The sequence below is a fragment of the Chiloscyllium plagiosum genome, chromosome 16, assembly GCF_004010195.1.
Source record: "Chiloscyllium plagiosum isolate BGI_BamShark_2017 chromosome 16, ASM401019v2, whole genome shotgun sequence".
Taxonomy (NCBI): Eukaryota; Metazoa; Chordata; class Chondrichthyes; order Orectolobiformes; family Hemiscylliidae; genus Chiloscyllium; species Chiloscyllium plagiosum.
Genome location: NC_057725.1, coordinates 13,077,739 through 13,097,675, shown reverse-complemented (window position 1 = coordinate 13,097,675; position 19,937 = coordinate 13,077,739).

Sequence of the window (19,937 nt, the reverse complement as noted above, 5' to 3'; positions counted from 1 at the left end):
TGATAGTTATATTAATTGTGGTGGTTGTCCAATAATTTGAACTGGTGAGGAATATATTTTCCTTGATTTTGTGCGGATTATATCTTCGTAGTTTGTAAATATTAAAGAAGCAATTAAAACATAGTAACTGCATATTGTTTTGCACAGGTGGTCTCTATAATTTACAAAGCAACCTTACTGAATCGACTAGTCACAAAGGACTTTTGAAATTGCAATATTTATATTTGAAAAGTCACATGATTTGGCATAAATTGTGAATTAATTTACTCACCTATAGTGTGTGCTCATCATGAGGTTCAATTCCACAAAGGGTATGCTACTGACTAGAATATGTCTACACATATTGGCAGATACTTGAGTGACCAAGGGAGCCAAATAGATCCCTGCCCAAAAATTGCCGTCTCTCCAGATTTTAGGTTTTGTTGAGATTCCTCCCAAGAGGTTATTAGCAAGGAATGAAAGCACAAGGAATTGGAGGTTACCTTATGGTAGCGGTTACTAGTTGGTTGACAGTTTGGAGATGAAGAGAACAGGGTAAAGAGCTATGTCATAGAGCTATGACAAATGGTGTTCCCTAAGTACCTGCACTGGACTCTTAGCTATTCATGTATACATTCAGTATGAAGAAATAGAGAGTTGTCCAAATATCCACATTAACAATGACATACTGTTAACAGAGATGGGAGCAGCAAGCTCAAAAAAGGCAACCAGACTTTGTTGTTCAATAAAATAACAGCAGCTGCAGTTTGATACGTAATGATAAGAGAACTAAGAGTGTAGATGTGATAGGAATTTTAGATATATACTTTCACAAAAACCAATGCACAGCCACAAAATGTATTTAAAAAGGCTAATGAAATTTCAAAATATATTTTAATATGGTTGGAAGAGAAAAATAAGGATGCAATACTAATCTGCACTAGGCATTAATCAGATCCTGTCTGGAATAAAATGTTCAATTTTGGACATATATGAAAGATATACTGACCTTAGGAAGCATGCAGATTGACTAACATTTTGCCAATATCTAAAATTGTTGCATCAACTTGGGCTCTGCTATCAGTTTTGAAGGTTGAAAGATGATTGAGGCCTTTAAAATGATGCAGAAATTCAAACGGGAGGTGTTTCTCCCATGCCTGAGATTCAGAACAAGAGGGCAAATTCTTAAAACTAAGTTATATTGAACTTAAATTATGATTGCTTTGTGAAACATTTCTGTTTGGTTCAGAAGCATGACCCTGAGCTCTGGAGCCCTGTTATTTTAGTTCTCTGCTCTTCTTCTGATCTATGACGTCTTTCATTAATACAGACACTGTGCTATGGCAATTTATAAAACTTTTCACTGTATTGTTTTTGTAAATACACACGTGACAATAAATTGCTATTCTATTCTGTTCTCCCACTTTGACCTCTGCCTCCTCCATATTCAAATCAGACTCAATTTAGGCTCAAGGAACAGCATCTTATCTTTCAGTTAGGTATTTTACAGCCTGCAGACTCAACCCCAATAGTTTCTGGTGAGAAAAACCATTTCCATTTTTGTTGAAGAGACAGCATTTGATGTTGATACTATTAGTGCCATTTACACCTATTGCAGACCCAACTTTTGGCAATTTGGCAATTTAGCATGGCCAATTCATCTGACCTGCACATCTTTGCACTGTGGGAGGAAACCAGAGCACCCGGAGGAAACCCATGCAGACACAGAGAGAATATGCAAACTCCACACAGACAGCCGCCCGGGGCGGGAATTGAACCCAGGTCCCTGGCACTGTGAGGCAGCAGTGCTAACCACTGAGTCACCGTGCCACCCTATATTTTTATTTTTGTCTCCTTTTGCTTTGTACCATCATACCTCTTATATCTCTTAAACTTTCCTGCTTTCCACACCATCACTGACCTTTCCTTTCATTCTCCAACACCTCCCCGTCCCCATTTTTTTCTGCCTGTGAATGTTTAAATCCTGCTCCATATTTAACTTTTAGTAGTTCTGATGAAAGATTTGAAAATGTGGACTCTGTTTCTCTCTTCATGGATGAAACCTCTTGATCTCCAGTGTTTTGTGCATTTAACACCGAACGACATAGCCTGAGCTCCCTGTCCTCACTGATTGCACCTTCCTGGTGCTCAGCCTTTTCAATAGAGGACTGGTCTTATGAGGTTTTCAAATCCATCCGGAAAGTTAAAGACCAATGAATTGCCATGTTGAATTCCTGCTTCAAGAGGAGCTGGAAGATCTTTAAAGTAAAGCCCATCAAGCGTTTCAAGAATAATTGTTGCCTGCTGCATGTTGCACAATTATGCAACTCAGAAAGAGGTTAGTCCTGCCTGTTGATGATGAAAAGGTGGGGAAAGGAAGAGTTCCTTCCTCACCAATTAGCCAGACATTGGCCAGCAAGGAGCAGAAGAAGAGATTCTGATAAACCCTGTTACTGAAGAAAAATGGCAGGAAGTGGTCCACAACTGTTTCTAATAAAGATCAATCAAGGCTTTCATATTAGATCATGAGACACTGTCCACCATAAGTAGTATACCACAAGGCAATAAATCTTTCGCCCTTTCATGGATAATTTGCTCTCTCGCTAGATTACCAGAAAGAATAAAGAATCACATACTATTGCATGATAATGCACAGTCACACATTCTGAATGACAATTGCCAGGTTTTCTTATTGCAAAAATGTGCAACAGTAGCATGCTGGTAATCTTACTGACCAAATCATTGAGAGAACTGGGCTAATGCTCCAGATACGGTTCAAATCCCATGAGGAACTTAAATTCCATTAATAAATCTGGAGTAAAAGCTAGTCTCATCCATTATCACCTAGCCAATACTGGATAGTTGTTAAAAACCATGTGGTTGATTTAATGAAAGAAATCTGCTGTCCTGGCCTGGTGGATACAATAATGGTTCTGAGGGGGTGAATGCTCTTGAGACATTGGCTCCACTGCACTTTGCAAGAACTTGGGGAGGGAAGATAAGACAGCACGGCACTGAGGTACATTTGCAGAATGAGATTCAGGCAGTAAAGGCACCTGACTGACTTGTGCAATTGCTGTTGATGTCAAGGCCTGATGACAACTCCCACATTGGTTCTCATGTAGCCGACTTAGTTAACATTGCAAGGGCAGGTGATTTTCTAGATTGGAAGAAGCTGAGCCTGTCTCTAGTTCTCTAAAGTCAAGTAACTCAAGCCTGGAGAGAGTCAGTTACTTTTACCCTGTTGCCTAAAACCTGTAACTGTGAAACTGAACAATTAATGATCGAACGCGCTGCGTCCTTGGCAATGAACTGAGAATCTGAACGGAGGGACTTCAGAGAAGAAAAGGTCCAATGAAGCAAAGGTTTAGACAGAAGTGGACATCATGTTGGGGCAGAGTGCATTCTCTCCCTTTTCAATGCCAGTTGATTTAGTTCCCTCCCTCTCTTCCTAGCCTTCCTTTATTTTTGTTTTTGTCACTCCTGCTGAGTGATACAAACTCCATACTGACAGTCGCCCAAGGCTGGAACCAAACCCGGGTCCCTGGCACTGTAAGGCAGCAGTGCTAGCCACTGAGCCACTGTGCCACCCCACGATGTTGTAATTGTACTAGCCTCCACCACTTCCTTTAGCAGCTCAGTCCACACTTGCATCACACTCTCTGTGAAAAAGTTGTCCTTTAGGTCCCTTCTAAATCTTTCCCCTCTTATCTTAAACCTGTGTCGTCTAGTTTTGGACTCCCCTACCTGAGGAAAACTTTGTCTATTCACCCTATCTATGCCTCTCATGATTTTATAAACTTCTATAAGGTCACCCCTCAGCCTCCGATGCTCCAGGGAAAATAGCCCCAGCCTATTCAGCCTCTCCCGATAGCACAAATTCTCCAACTCTGGCAACATCCTTGTAAATTTGTTCTAAATGCTTTCAAGTTTCATAATATCCCTCCTATAATAGAAAGACCAGAATTAAACGCAGTAATCTAACCCATGTCCTGTATAGCTACACCTCCAATACTCAATGCACTGGCCAATAAAGGCAAGCACATTAAACATCTTCTTCACTAGACTATCCACTTATAAGGAACTATGAACCCGCACTCAAAGGTCTCGTTGGCATACTGAACCTTACCAAACTCCTTACTGAAGTCCAGATAGATCACATCCACCACTCTGCCCTCAAAAATCCTTTTTGTTGATATATATTGATAGTTCATAGTGTTTACCTGTGAGTAGAATTTATTTAGTATAATAAATAGTAGTTCTCGATAAGTACAGGAACCTGGTTTTCTGTTAATCTGACAGGTAAATTAGGGACTTCACATACTTTGATAAAATCATGAACTTTTAGTTGTAACTCTAGGAATGGTAGGGCATGAGAATCAGTATACTTTCCCATGTGGGTCACAATATTCTCCTGAATAGTCCAAGTCGTATTATTTTGTAAACTGTGTCTGTTTAAAGGCAGATGCACTCTGATTAATTTCACAAACCATTACTGTGCAAACTTTCACCACTCCCCCTGCTAGTGATAATGGTGGGTTTCAGGTTCAAGGACAGGACTTCTGGACTCAAGGCTCTGGCATCACCTTGGCTGATCCATACAAATAAATACAGGTCAATAATCTTGTTCTTGCACAGAACCCATTTCTTCCCATCACATAATATCCAAACATTTGAACTTTCAATATAATTACTATATAACAAATAAGGGAAATTCGATTATAATATTGGCATTTCTCAGCAAAAAACTGACAAAAAGAGTATGTATTTTGATTTAGAACATTATCAAAATTACAGAATTGTTCAATTGCAAGAGAGTTTAAAAGACTCAAAAGAGATTAATTATCCAATTCGCATCAGCTAATTTATGAGGGCAACTCCCTGGATATTATTGAAAAAGGGCGAGTTACATGTCACTTTTTATTGGAACCCCTGCAAATTATTTTCACATACACAGGCCATTTTAGGCTGAATTTTTATCTCCGAAAGTTGAGACGGGTGGTGGAGCCAACTACTGCCCTTTCCCCATGAGCATAAAACAGAATGTGATAATGTCAGGTTGGCAATCAGCATGCCAGTCTCTGCTATTACAGAAGGAAAGCAGGCATGGAAACCATTTTTAATCAATTATTTACGGAACTGTCAGGCTTGTTGAAGATGCATGTTTATGGTCTCTCCCATTTGTCGCTCCATTTTTCGGGCGGCATATTTGAAAAGATCTCAGACGCTTAATGCCAGGTATGAAGTGGTGGCTGCCTGTCACAGGATTGATGACGATGGCAGAATCTGCAAGTTTGTTGACTTCATTTCATCACCATAAGAGATAAGGAGACATTGAGAGGACAGGGACCATTCACTGTCTTCCTGTTCATGGTGTGACCCCTCTCCTGTGTGAAATCCTGGACTAGATTCCAAATGGGCACAGTACCCACTCCCCCTTCATGCGACTGACCAGCCTCTTTCTCACCCTGGGGATGCTAGTTGTGCATCTAACACTTGCTCAACTAAGCAGGGACAGTGGAAATAAGCACAAGTAGATTATAGGTCACTGATTTCGCTGTAACGTGATTTTTTTCACCCATCATTGCAATGTTGCATGCCTGATTTGTGACAACACATTTCCTACCTGAATCCAAGAGAAACAAATACCTCCCCGCCCCGAACTCAGCATTCCTGGATATATTCCTGTTTGTTCAGCTTGTTATGGCCATTATTTGCCTCAGTTAAGGTCAGATAAGTTTTTAAAGGCTGTTGCCACGGACACTGAAAGCTCCGTCTCCAAAGCAGCAGAAGAGCAGTTTGTTGATCCTCACCCTTCACTTTCCAGAGCTGCCGGTGAGTTCGATGAAGAACCAGAACCTTCCAGCTTCAGATTGTCAAGCTTAGCAAGGAACATTACATGCATTTCTTTTACATATTTTCATGCCTATTTTGTTGCTTTGTACTTGTATCTCAAATTGTTTATTGTCCTACTTAGGTGAGAGTATGTGTTTCAACTGATGCATTTACCTTAACGCAGTGATTTCCAGGAACACAATTATTGCACTCAACAGGGACAACATGTATTTGCTTTGTGTCCCACCCCCAACAAAAACCATAAAATCCTACTCAATATTTCATAAAGTTCTGCGGTGGGTTATCAATCTGGGGTGTTTACTCAGTTTTCTTTATGGATATAGCCATATGTGGTTCTGTGGCACTTCTTCCTCTAATTCCTTTTCCTCCTCTGCTGCTGTTCCTGTGCAGTTGGTGTCAAGGGTTATGCTTGCATGATGGCAAGTCTGTGCAGGAAGCAACAGATCACAACAAACCATGACTCTCTATCTGGCAATCTAATGTGGTCCAGGAATCAAAAGTAGTGCAAATGCTCTCCAAAGGTCTGCTCAATGTGTGACAACATAACTTTTGTTATAAGCATGCAGTCGGTATTGGGTTGTGCGCTACAGCAAAGCAGCAGGTAGTCAGCAGATAGACCTCGTTGCTCAGCAGGCACACCCTGGTTTGTGATGGAGGCTCAAATGCAGATAGCACTGCAGGCACTTGCTGAATGGAGGTGATATAACTTCACAGAGGCCAATATCCCATCACCAAGTCACCCTTTATTTACACATGCTTAATATTTGACACTGGAAGGGTTTCCACAGAGACTACTGTCAGAGTAAGCAGAACCCCTGACACTCCTGTTTATATCTATCAGCCAAGGCTCCCTGATTGGACCAGATTAACAGCCGCAGTCAGGAAACTCATATTCTATGATATCCACCTGACTGACCTCAGTATAATCACTATATTGGCACCATGAGGCTAGACACTGAGCTGTATGGCATCACTGAGTGGTCATTGATGAAGTAATCTGGAGGACTCTGTTTGTAATACACCTTGGAATGGTCATGCTGTGCCTGCAAAGCAACATGAATGCAGCCATTTCAAAACATGCATTTCCAAGATTTTTGTTTAAAACATTACTCAATTATAACTACTTAGTCATGACAGTGGGGAAAGCCATGTCCTCAATCTATGTATTGTCAACACAGAATGAAGTGTAGTCAATTCTCATTGCACACAGGTTCTCAGTGGTGTTCTACATTTAATATTGAATGAAAACTGGGAAATATTGTTAGTATCACTTCCTGGGACCCTGTAAGACCCTGATTTATTCACCTTCACATCCTCCTAGACTACAATCTGAGGTACACAGGTGGCAAAATGTCATCTTGGCGTAGTGGAGATGACCAGCAGTTTGTTCCTCACTGAGTTCAGAGGAGATCCCTGTGGATTCTGATTGAATATCGTTTCCAGTTAGGGGCCCTTGTCCATGACCTCTTCAAGTTGCTTGTCCTGCTTGGTGTCATTTCTGCTCATTCTCTTTGTTGTGCTCCAGGTCAAGGGGAAGAGCAGCTACAGAAGCCATGAGGCTGGATATTATTGCCATGCTCACCTCCATGCACATCATCATCACAATAAGGAGGACAGGTAGGTGCTGAAATTTCCAGCCCCCACTACATGTAAATAAGCAAAGTAACATTGATTGGGCTTGTTGAAGACACAACTGACTCCAAATTACACAGCCCATGCCATAATATGATCAGAGTGGGCAGATTGGTGGGAACCTTTCTTTATCCACGTGCTTTCCAAAGTGTGGAAATGAAGGAGAGGGCATTATCTTCGGAGAGTGCCCTTCGTGCATCAGGGCAGCCCACTTCCTTTCCTACCTACATGTGCTTTAAAACACATTTCTCCATTAGCTTTGGCTCCCTCTACTCCCGTAATGCTCCTTACTTGCTGCAAATCCGAGTGGCCTTCATCCTGGGGTTGCTTGCAGTCCTAGCAGCATCTACAACAGAACTGTTGTCATCATTCTGTATTACTCTTGTAGCCCTTCCCACACCCTCTGAAAACATGTTATGGTGGTGGAGCAGGTTTCCCTATCTGTGGGTTCAGCGCCAACATTTCTTCTGGGAGTAGGCTGCAGGACAAGCTGTTCATGACTATCATTTCCCAGCCCCCTCTCTTGTATATTTCTGTCCCATTTCTGGGAGACAATGGTTTGAGCAGAAATCTTGAAGTCATAGCTATGTCCACACATAAATGTTAACTAACCATGTAACACATAAATATTAACTAACAGTCAAATCCTCCAAATAATTTCCAATAACCTGGAAGGAGATGGTGGGATTCACTCGGTAATTAACCCAAAAGGTGCTAATATTTTCTTTAAATAGTGCTATTGTGACTCAGTACATGTCGAGCTGTATGAGGCTCAGAGCAGGTGTTAGTTAGAAGGTTCAGCACAAAGGAGATGGCACAGTGGCTCAGTGGTTCGCACTGCTGCCTCACAGCGCCAGAGACCCAGGGTTCGATTCCAGCCTCAGACGACCGTGGAGTTTGCACATTCTCCCCATGACTGCATGGGTTTCCTCTGGGTGCTTTGGTTTCCTCCCACAGTCACAAAGATGTACAGGTTAGGTCAATTGGCCATGCTAAATTGCCCATAGTGTTCAGGGATGTGCAGGGGAGTGGGTCTGGGTGGGTTACTCTTTGGAGGGCCGGTGTGGACTTGTTGGGCCAAAGGGCGTGTTTGCACAGTGTAGGGATTCTATGAAAAATTTACCACTGGTATCAAATCAGCATGTGAACAGTGCATTATGTATGGGACATTATTCCAAAACCCAGATGGTGCCCATAATGCCAAAAATACAAGCACCACCAATCAACTTTTGTGGATTTCAGTGTGGGTCTAGCATGAGGATGTGCCAAATACCCAGATTGTAGCTGCATTCAATATAATAATCATGTAGAGATAGAAGACGACAATTATGCTTATCATTCACTTGGTGCATGCATCTATTAAACTAAGGAATTTCTGTTGAGTAACTAAGTGCTGACCAGCGGCCAAATCTGAGGGAATTTGCATGTAATGTCTTATATCAGCACAGTTAGCCTAAATCTGGTTCGAGTTTAGAAAAAGCCTCAATTAAATAATTACTTTGAGAAGGTGGTTGGTTTTTGTTCACTCTGTTCTTACATCATTCATTTCTATACTCAACCTACCATTAGTCCAAGGCTGACTGGCATTTGTAAGTTCAGGCTGCTCAAAGCCCTGAGGTAAATTAAATGCAGGTTGGAATTTGAATGGTTACCTCAGGCCAAGGTTTTCAGTACAGGACTATTATATAACAGCTAATTGGTTGGTGTGTCACTTCTAATCAGATTAGAATGGTTCAAACTGCAAGTCCTAGGTAAATGTTGTTTTAATTTGAAATATGGCATCATAAACTTATACTACAAAGAGCATCCAGTTTAATATTCCCAAAGAAAGGTTAGACAGTCAACTCCTCTTAGCAATACAAACTATTTGTCATAAAAGTTTATATATGCACCATTAGAAATATACACAAAACATGTAAATTGAATTCAGCATTTAGAATTAAATATCCATGATACAGTGAGTGCAAATCTGTTGCAGACAACTTTAATGTCAAACTTACTTGAGTCTTTAAATAGTCTTTTACGTAATGGGCATTTTATTAGAGTTAATAATTGATTTTTCTTAGTACAATAGTTGGCATATATCTGTTTTCCTAGTTTTGGTGGCAAGGAGGTTTTTATATCAGGGAAGTTAACTACTTTAGTTTAATTCACTGTTAATACTGTATTGTTCCTCAAGATCACTCATGCAGTGCCAATTCATCCTGCATTATGGGTTTATATTGTCAAAGACTGACTGGGACTCTTCTGTGACATGACCCAGGCAATGCCTAAAATTGTAGGCTTTACATTTGAAAGCTGATCTTAGTCAGTTTTCAGACAATCCAAAATTAAATTGCTGAATGCAGCAGCCTCTTCAAATGTGAATCTGTGTGGATTTCCAGGATGTGACATTTACTCAATACTATTCCATATACTTGCAGGTTGACAGTATCCTGTTAAATTTTTGAGAACACCTTTGCTCTATCAACTCTTTTCCCTTGGAGCTCTGATTGTGATTACAGGACTGTATTTTCCTTTGTATCCATAAACTGATCAGAAATAAAGAAAGATGCTTCATTTGTAGAGGGTCTCACAATATCCAAAAGCCTATTACAAACTATTAGAATGCTGAGACTTTGTTACTTTGTTTGCAAGTGAGGCAGTCAGTTTAATCATAGCAATATTCAGCAAGCAGCATTGAAATGAAAGATCAGTTTGCCTGATCCTTTTGGTATTGATCAAGGGATAAACATTGATGAGGGCACGAGGAGAACACTCGCTTAAAAGTTAAATGCTGCGGATACCAGAAATCTGAAATAAAAACAGAAAGTGCTGGAGAAGTTCAGTAGGTCTGCTGTTCTTCTCTGACAGTGCAACAGGATCTTTTACATCCACCTTAACCAGACAAAAAGTGATTCAATATAGCACTGCTTCAAAAAGGTGACCTCCAACAGTATGACACTTTCTTCATAACCACTGATGTGTCAGCCAACTATACATTCCAAGTCAGCCCTGACCCTCTTCTCTCTGACTCAAGAGGATACAGCGCTACTAGTCAGGCAAAGATAACAATTCTGATGAAATGTATAGTCTTGTATGTGGTTTGTGTAATTTATTTTTTGATTACTTCAAATGCCAGCATTTCTTTTAAAATTACACCATCATAATTCATATTAATTTGACCCTTCCTAAAGCCTCAGACAAATTCCTTAAAATTTCCACATTGTAGCTTGAATTTTTGTATTGGCTCAGTCATAATTATACGTTGAATCAAGAGCAGCAAAAATATAATAATCATTTTAGATAATCACTGTAAATCCCATCTCTTAAAGTGCTCTATAATGTAGCTTTTAGCTTTATGACCAACTTTTTTCCAAAGGACTACTGAACAGTTCCAAATACCCATTGCTTGACAAAATTGACATCCAAGGTCTCTTTATTTGCTGAAACATGGAAAGATTAAGTGTGTTACTTTTCTTCATTGGCATAGTTGCCCTTCAGCTGTGTGTATGAGACTGTGCTTGCAGGCTGTAGCCTAGGGTTCATGAGCCTAGTTAGTTCCACGATCTGGTTGACTGACAGAGGAAATGAAAAGAGAGAGTAATTCATAGCAGTCAAACAGTACAAGACTGATTTATTTTCAAACTACAGAAAAGAGATGGTTTGTGTAATTTTACATTTAAAATCTGAACAGTCAAGAGACCTCCAATTAGCGCACGCAGGCACTTCTCAATATTATTATGGTCCGACCAAGCCCCCTCAAAATATATTAAGAAGATAGCCGAGACACTAAATGTTTCTTATTTTAAAAATAAGGTGTTGCTTTCCAAATTTGATTGGTGAAACTACTCGAATTTAAGCAAAACACATATTATTTAAACACTACAGTTAAAATACAAACAAAATAAAATTGGAAAAGAATTGGCTTAACTGTGATTCTATTGACATGATTAACAAAACAATACATATATATCAACTACTACTAATTAATTGTTCCAATACAGTAACATCTCATAAACATATCCTTGGCAAAGCTAAATTCAGTAAAATGGACCTGTCTCACATGCAATTCTAGCAACAGGAAGAGAACCCCAGCTTTTAACTGTAATAGGAAGGGATATAAGAGTTTTTATAGCCAGCTTCAAAACCAAGCTACTGCAGGAAGTTAATACTAAAAATCTTGGTTCTGTGAGTGCTTGACCCCTCTCATTTAGGCTGCTTCTATTGTTCCAGTTTTTAAAAAACCCGAAGGGCCCAAGCTGTTTCTCTTATAAGGTTTTAGCAGACCATTACTTACCTCTGTCTCAATCTTTCTTCTTAAAAATAAGGTTAAAATACAGCTCTTAGAACCATAGCATCATCAGAATATCACATCAAGTAAATCAAACTTTTGAAGCCTGATGTTAAAGACCCCAGGAGACCATGATGGTCTATTTGTGGAAGGTCATTTTAATTGCTTCAGCCTTGCCCTTTGCTTAAATATGCTGGGCACCATCATTGAGAATACTCATGATACCGCACCCTCCTATTAGTTAAATTATGCACCACCATTCGCAACTGTAGAGCTTTGACTTGACGAGTTGGTTGAGGGATCATTTAGCTTGATACAGCATGCTGCTTCTTCTGTTTGTCATTCATGCAATCATATGTTGCAGCTTTACCACATAACACCTCTCTTTAAACTTTGCCATGTGCTGCTTCTGGTATGCTCACCTCCACTCTCAAAGGCCTGCTACTATATAGTTACTGTTTTCCTGGGAATTTTTTCTCTTTGTAACCTGATCACGAATTTCTGACAATCACTGAATTTGTCTTTCTTCCAATTGGATATTTTCAGCATCTATTTTCCTTTCTTGCTTTCCATAGCTACATTAAACCTAATGATATTACAATCAGTATTGCTTGCACATTACCAATATTTGAGTTATTCTGTTTCAGTCCCCGAACTATCCTAATCCTGCTTCCTTCCTTGTTGCTTTGGAAATGTACTAACTAAGAAAGTTCTTTTGCACACATGGAAAAATAATTAGCAATTTTATGAAGAGCACAATTAGCTTTCAGTACAGATTGTGATCCACTCACCTCTGATAGAAGTCCAAGTTGGATCAGAGCTGGGTCTGCCTTAAGTGTGGAATTGCCAGGGTGAAACAACTACGAGAAACCACTTAACAAAATAAAACTACTAAAACAATTACTCTGTAACTAGCTTTGCACATGAGTAATAGATTAGGTTCCAACATTTTGGAATCTGAGTTCGCAGCAAACAGTTGACAGGAAAAGAGGATAGAAGAGGGAAAAACTTGGCAGAACATAGAAGAGATTTTTTTTCCGAAAAAGCTTGCTAGCACATGAACCCCATTTCTCTAAATAACTCAGAATATGTTAGCAGTTAGTAACTAGCACATTGGGAACATTACTAAAAACATACCACAATTTTTTTTTTACAGTGTATTCTGCCATTTATCAGAAACTTATAAAAGATATTAATAGGTTCCCCTATATTTTAATTGGTGAACCCACTACCTATTAAAAACCACATTACACTTTATAACTATAACATAATTTACCAAGTGTGTAAAAAAGATGATTAAGCAGTAAATGACACATCTTTTTCACATACTAATATGCCACAATATTATTTGGCAAAGTTGTAAAATGTCTCCAATTACAAAGCAAAATGCTGAAAATGTAAGAATGATATGGTTTTTATAATGACAACGGGAAATAGAACCTTACTCTGTGATCTTTAACCTTTGCAACCATAAATCTTTGTTCAAGTTCGTACTGGTGAGAGGATTAACAGACACAGAGTAAGTGCCTTCAGGACATAATTAATCTGTATTTGAGATAGTTTATGTGCTTGTGCAATCAATAAATCTTCACATCTGTGGGACTTTCTCTGAATGAAAACACATGAAACAGGTGCAGTTTGCTCTATAAAAGTTGCTGTTCTCTACAAATAAATAATATAAATAATAGAGCTTGATTAACAGTGTAAAATTTAAATATTGTATAATCTAATTGCAAATTCAATGTAGATGCCATGTGATGCAGGGAAAAGTGCAAATTTCATCAAATTAAGAAAACTTTATATCAATTTTCCACTTCTGGTCCGTTACTCTGTAGGAATTGATTTGGAAATGACTACAAAATAGTTGGCATTACTTAATAACCTGAAAAGTTCCAGCTCAGACATTCCAATTAGATGGATAGAATTATCACTCCAATCTGCCGACTCCAGTTGGAACTATTTCATTAATGTATTTATATTATTGAACAGTTGCCAGGGGAAAAAAAAGTCATTCCAATAGATGTGTTCACAATGTCAACAGGACATGCATATATACTCAGACACACGCATATACAGACACACTCATGCAACCAGTCAAATGACAGGCATACATATACACTCATATTCACATGTACATGCTCATATACATATACACCGATATATGCATATACTCGCACCTAGTCTTAGAGACAGATGCATACATACACAGACACACAACACATGGTCACACACACGCACAATGCATACATATACAGACAAACGCACATGCACACACGGAACATGCTCGCATACACAGACACGCACGAAGTACCCACACACAAAACATACGCAAGCATGCATATACACATGGACAAATATGCAGACACACACACAACATGCGTATGCAAACACAGAAACTGAACATGCACATATACATAGGCAAACGTAGGTACATACAACACACAACATTCACACATAGCATACACACACGTACAACTATACACACATGCGTACACACACCCATATATGTTCATGTACATACACTCAAGGACACACGCACATACTCACGATCATTCACATACACACACACATTCGAGAAATCAGAAAAGAATTATGAGGAAATGGATTTAAAGTATCAAGCATGCCCCAGAATCCACTGCAACATCTTAAAATGTTAGTTTTATTTGTGCTTCAAAACAAATCAGGAACCCATGTGTTAATGTTTCTTTCTAAATGTCTGGACTGTTTCTTTAAATGTGCTGAGCCAAGTTGTCTATAAATTTAGCTTCAATGGTGTGGAGGTTTGACCTGAACTACTGCATTTGTTCCTTCACGAGTCTGGGCTGTAAACAGTGTGCAGACAGTCAAAAAATATTTATTTTCATTAACATAGATATCACTGTCATCAGAATGATTCTTTGTTCAGTGCAATTTCAATGTTCTTTTCTTGCCTTTAGTGTGTTATAGAAGTGTAATTACTTCAGGGTGCTTTGGTTGGCAAGCTTATCATAGCAGATGGAAGGCCAAGATAGTGAACTGGATTCTACTGAAATACTTTTATTTCAAGAATGTACTGAAGACATGAAGTTCTTGCATTTTCAATGCACCTCTCCCCAAGCTATATTTTACCATATTTTTACTCGTAAGCAAGAGAAATTCTAGCAGTGATTTTAAAATAACAAGCATTTGTCCAGATTTCCAAAGGTTAAATCGTTTTGAGTAATATGGTATGTTTTATAGTTTAAAATTATTGAATACATTTTGTGGCAAGGCCCCAGAGCATATGTTTTGAACTTAGCTTTAATTTTCATTGTCTGGTTAATTTAATGTTTCCTTATGATCATATTAACATCACAAATCTGATATGCTTCCACCCTTCTTCCTTTATTATTTATTTAGAAATGACTTTCATTAATATTTTGCCTGTGGGGTCTGGCATTTAGACATTGTTGATGTTTTTGGTGCAGATATATCCTTTGAACAAAGCCTGAAATTTCAAAGGGAGCTTACTAATGGAGAATTGTTGCATTTGCGTTGAGCAGTCCAGGCCAGTAGCAAAGAATTAAAGAGTTCAATAGAAATTGCAAGCTGATCCCATAGAGCCTCTGGCTTTATAATGACCCAGGTCACGGTGTCTTCCTGCAGAAAAGGTACATTGAAAGTTCAGGGCTTAGAGTCCAAACCAAATTTAGGACCACTGCCTCCCCTCTCGTTGACCTCTGAGGTACAGTGATGGAATTTTAGAATCCATAAAAGTGAAAGCAAAATACCCAGAATCAATGATATATTTCATTTGTTATCTATCATCTCTCCCTGTCAACTCACACACACGCAAACTTACCAAGCCTTAATTCATCAAGTTCTTGCTGGTTTTAATCTCTGATCAATACTGATTTCAAAGTATTTTATTTCTGTAATTTTATCCCAAACGTCAAACAGTTACATCACTAACGGATTTTAATGGGTACGAAATTGTGGCCAGGAGTGTTCAATGTTTCAATGTGTGCTCCTGGCAGATGAAAGAGAGGTCCTGGAATTTTTAGACCTAATTGCTTGACTTTGTTCCTTGATATAATGCAGTGATGAAATATCTGTTGCATGAATTCCTGTACTTTATGTAAGGAATAGTTTTCAGAAATCAAATTTAAGTTCTCTATATTTTGATCAATGTGGTAACAATGTGAGCATAATAATGCAGTGGATATGTTACTGCACTAACAGCCAGGTGCCTCAACTGGTGATCTCATTGAAACCAGCAAAATACTTAAGGGGATAGACAGGAGACATGTAGCAAGATGTTTCCCCTGGTTGGTGAAGTGAATTAACCACGCTACTCAGATCTATCAATCTTCTACCAGGATCAAGAAGAATTAAAATCAGACGAAGTGCCAGGCATCGACCTAGGCACCAGGCACAACATTAATCCCAGATACCTCTGCGGACTGATACCAAAATTGGGAGAGCTGTCCCACAGACAAATCAAGCAGCAGCCTGACATAGTGACACCTACTGAATCATATATAGAAATGTGGATAACAGGAGTAGGCAAGTCAACCCTTCAAGCCTGTTCTCCCATTCAATGCGATCATGGCTAATCATCCACCTGCATTCTCCCCCATACCCTTTGATCCCCTTAGCCCTGAGAACTATATCTAAGAACTTCTTAAAAACATTAAACACTTTGACTTCAGCTGCTTTCAGTGGCAGAGAATTCCACAGACTCATCGCCCTCTGGATGAAAAACGTTCTTCTAAATGGCCCACCCATATCCTTAGAATGTTATACTTGGTTCTGGAACCTTATAGCCAATGTCTTTTGCTTTGATGGTCACCTCTGTGATAAGCATTGCCTGGTGTGTATCAGAAGGTATCAGAAACCCAACTCTGGCATGGCAGTCGCTGCCAAATAGACTGCAAAGGACAATGGTCTGAGATGGTTCCCTGGACTCTGTTTCCTCTGGGCCCTCTTCTTGACTGGTTGAACTTATGATTCCTGAACATCTTTGTATAACTGTACAGCTCTTTCAGTACATCTTACACCTCAACAAGATTTACAGTCAAAATGCAAATTTACAAAATCATTTTGTACATTCAATGTTCAATATGTTCAATTTGTCAGAAATTGGTATCACCCTGTACTTTCTAGCATATATATTGATGGGGTAGTTTAGTTGAGCAGGCTGTGACGTTCAATAGGAAGTGAAAAACATATGAATTCTGCTGACAAATAAATCAAACACTTGTCCTTACTTTTCAAGTCTGTTTCAGGACTTCTCACTGCAAAATGAATAAGCTCTGTTCTCATAAGCTGAAGCAAACCAAGATTCCTATCCTGTTTAATTCGAAAGGTAATGTCCCAAATGTTGGTAAGTTTGAGGTCTCCTTTAGTTTCTCACATTCTATCATTCATGCTGTTCATCAATTGATGACAACAACAGTGACACTAATTTGAAGTCATTAATAAACCTGAGAGTTAAAGAAAAAACAGCTGTAATTCACAGATTTGCAAAGTAAGTGTGACATTTTTAAAAGTATTCTTGATTAATGACTGTGTCTGCACATTTGGATTTAACTAATTGACACTTCTTAGTCTAAGTACGTGCTCCCAGGCAAGGCACCTGATTAATCTATTTGCACCAATTGTTATTGTACCATTTATTTGAAGGTATTATTGAACATGGCTTCCCGAGCAGCTTCTGTTGCCTGTGGCCATATCTCTCTCAATGCATAGACTATCATCCACAATAACATGCACATATAATGAATTAAACATAGTAATCCCTTTAAATCTGAGGTCTAGCACAGTGAGTAGTGTCCCTAAATGGAGCCAGAAACCACAGATCCCAGGACTCTGTGGCTAAGGAAGATATATTTGTGATGAAATAGGTTGGCTGTTAACCTGCAAATCCATCCAACACATACACACACCAAAGGCAGGTGGTAATAGGGAAGGAATTCCTTCCTGACTCCAAAATGGAAAGAACATTGCAACCTCCACAATCACTATCCCTAGCTCCAAACTAAACCATACATGTTTCCCCAGCAACTCCAACTCCCTGAGTGCTATCTGACACACTGTCTGTGTATCTTGTTTGACCACGTCCATGTTCTTCTCTCAGTGCTTCCAAGATATTAAAATAATATTTTTTCATACAGGAAATGTATGAAATATCATGGCAAGCAATAGCAGCTGCTATACTTTCTTAATCTTCTGGATCGTTTCCAAGAATTTAGGTATCTGTATAGACATAGATATACTTGCATTTTCTTTTTTCTGTTTTGAATCTGTCTGCCACCCAAATTGAGAGGAATTTTGCTATTAATCATTCTGATAACTGTTCCTGTAAATGCCGTGTCTAAATAATAAGAAGGCAGTATATAACTGTTACCTTTTATGACTGGGTTAAAAAAAATGCTGATTTTAACCAATTTGTAATGCTATCCTCCATGTAGCATTCTTCCCAAACCTCTTAATCAGACTTTCTGTCTTCAGAGCTTAATATAATTGCCCCTGTGCGAGCCCTGGTGCCTTTCAAATATAAATGTACAAGCATTTCAAATCTTAAATTATAGTGTACTGTCTTCTAAAATAAAAACATAAGAATGTGGTAATTGTATTATATTAAGCAGACTGGTGATTGTTTGCCTGTTATTTTAGCCCTTTGAGTGATGGAGCTGTTGGAAATTTTAAATTTACAATTATTTTTGCACACACCAGAGTAACCCAAAATAAATGCAATTATGTTTTTCAGACAAATCTGAGGTTATCTTTACCAAAAGTGTTCCTTAAAACCATATCTCATTATCATAGACTTGTAGTAGTGGAATAATATTTTTATAAGTTTTTGATTTTTAAAAAATATATGACTTTTTCACAGCCTTTGTATGTCTTTTAAGTTGAATGAATGACTGTACAAGGCAAAAGTGAATGATTGTACAGCTGGATTGTGCATTGAAAGTGCAACTGACTGACATGAAAAATAAATAAATACTGAAAAACAAGTGCCTCACTTAAACATACTAGCTATAATTCCCAGCGTCACACTTATCATCCCTAGCATGCACAGCTCGCACATGATGATGGAGTTGACTATAGGGAACCAAATCGCTAAAGTGAAGCTCTTAATTGTTGATCATTGCAACAGTACAACCGAGAAGCTCGATATATCAGTAATGCCTAATCCAAAGTCAGCTCTGGAGAAGAAGAAGTGCCCTTTTCAAGATCCATCAAATCAAGTAGCAAGAATGGTGGTGCCACGCAGCATTCTCTTCCAAGCCAATGTTCCCAGGACTGAGATTCCAAATGCTCAAACCGAGCTCCGCTGGGTGGAACAGATCATTTGTTTACCTGACACTAGACTCCCAAAGCAACTGCCTGAATTGGAACTTAGTCGCAGCATGAGATTCCCAGAAGGACAAGGAAATTGCTTTAGAGACATGCTCAAAGAATTCTTGGGAGACTCTGCGTTGTGTCTGAACAAAATGGAGAAGGTTTGTTTGAAAGAGCACCAAACACATCCATAGACTTCAATAGGAACACATCAAGGCGTCAGAGAGAGGGCACAAACCTCCAAATGACCCATTTACACAACCGCATTCTAATTACTCTTGAAATGAGTGTTCTACTAGGACATTTCAGAGGGAAAGCAAGAGCCCAACACTTTGCTGTGGGTATGGAGTCACAGGTCAGACAACCCAGGTGAGAACAATAGATTTCCTTCACGAAAGGGCATTAGCAACAGTTAATGATCATTTCATGGTCACCATTATTCAGCCGAGCTGTCAATTCCCAATTTTATTAACTGAACTGAAATTCCACTAACTGGTGTGGCACAATTTGAGTTCATGCCTCCAGATTGTTAGCATGCATCACAGGATTACAATGTCAGTGACGTTATCAATACACCAGCATCTACTCTATGCTGGCCTTTGTGTGGATAGAGAATTCCAGTGAGTGGTGTTACACTAGTATCAGTGTTAGATTCTCTCTTACTTACAAGGTGTATAAATGATATGGAATCAGTGACTGTTTCTGGAAATTTATGATAAAAGACTGTGGGACTAGTTTAGTTTGGGAAACTTGGTCAGCATGGATGAGTTGGACCAAAGTGTCTGTTTCCTTTCTGTATGGCTCTATGACTCTATTCCAATACAGAAGGAGGCTTGCAGGGAAATGTCAGATGCAGTCCTGTTTAGAAAATGTGTATTAATACTTTTTG